Consider the following 1521-nt stretch of genomic DNA (forward strand, 5'->3'; position numbering starts at 1 on the left):
GGTTGGAATGTGTTTGTGTGTGTATCTTAATTTGTAATATTATTTATTTATACCGCAACTGCCTTTTATTTATTTTTTATAAAATGTAAATGTGCTGTATTTATATAGCGCTTTTCCAGTCTTAACAACTGCTCAAAGCACTTTTACATCTACAGGAAACATTCACACACATTCATACACTGTGGCCAAGGCTGCCGTACAAGGGGCCACCTGCTCATCAGATAAACATTCACACACATTCACACTCCGATGCGCAGCACCGGGGGCAACTCGGGGTTCAATGTCTTGCCCAAGGACACTTTAACAATGACTGCAGGGGCGGGCATCAAACCACCAACCTTCCGATTGCCAGGCAACCGCTCTACCACTGAGCCACAGCCGCCCCAGCAAGGTAACAAACACTGTGTTGTTGCAGGAACTCAAAAAAACAGGTTAGAGCCAGCAGGCGCTTAAAAAAAAACTAGAACTGCCAAGTAACATTCTGAAACTGTAACATTTCAGAACTTTCAAGTAAACTTTTGGACCGCAACTCACACTTTGTAATGTGCCTGGCTAGCTCATTCGGTAGAGCATCAGACTCTTAATCTCAGGGTCGTGGGTTCGAGCCCCACGTTGGGCGGTTGTGTTTTAGAGAGTGGGAATCCCTGATTTCTGCACAGTATGAGTTGGCTGTATTGCGGTGGATCGGCTGTCAATTGCAAGATTAGCAGTGCCATCCCAGGGTAAAAATCCCTGTAATTTACAAGACTGAAATGTGCCTGCATTCTACTATCATGGCATGTGCTGACCTCCTGCTCCTCAGATCGGACTAAAGTCTGGTGACAATGCATGTTCAAATTCTAAAACTTCAACCTATTGTTCTAGAACTGCAACTTAACATTCTAGAACTGCAACTTAACATTCTAGAACTACAATGTAACATTTTAGAACTGTAAGTAACATTTTAGGACCGTAAGTCTTAAAATTCTACAACTTCAACCTATTGTTCCAGAACTGCAAGTTAACATTCCAGAACTGCAGGCTAACATTCTTGAACTTCTACCTAACATTCTAGATTGACAGTTTAACATTTTAGGACCATGACTCTTAAAATTCCAAAACTAGAACCTATTGTTCTACAACTGCAATTTAACATTCTAGAACTGCAGCTTAACATTCTTGAACTTAAACCTAACTTTCTAGAACTGAATATTAGCATTCTAGAACTCAAACCTAACATTCTAGAACTACAACATAGCATTGTAGAACTGTAAGTAACATTTTAGGACCATAACTCTTAAAATTCAAAAACTACATCTTATTGTTCTAGAACTGCAACTTAACATTCCAGAACTGCAGTTAAACATTCTAGAACTTAAACCTGACTTTCTAGAACTGCAGCTTACCATTCTAGAACTACAATGTAACCTTTTAGGACTATGAGCAACCTTTTGGGAACGTAATTTATAAAAATTCTTAAACCTCAACCTATTCTTCTTGAATTGCAACTCAAATTTCTAGATTGAAAGCTTAACTTTCTAG

The 1521-nt window shown here is 39.1% G+C and overlaps 1 non-coding gene across 1 annotated transcript; it reads left to right on the plus strand.

The window, feature by feature from the left end:
- The first annotated feature begins 546 nt into the window (after positions 1-546).
- trnak-cuu lies at positions 547-619 on the plus strand. The gene has a single exon. It is a non-coding gene; the product is annotated as a tRNA-Lys (tRNA).
- Positions 620-1521: the final 902 nt, after the last annotated feature.

Source organism: Etheostoma cragini, unplaced genomic scaffold (genome assembly GCF_013103735.1).
Source record: "Etheostoma cragini isolate CJK2018 unplaced genomic scaffold, CSU_Ecrag_1.0 ScbMSFa_2385, whole genome shotgun sequence".
Classification (NCBI taxonomy): Eukaryota; Metazoa; Chordata; class Actinopteri; order Perciformes; family Percidae; genus Etheostoma; species Etheostoma cragini.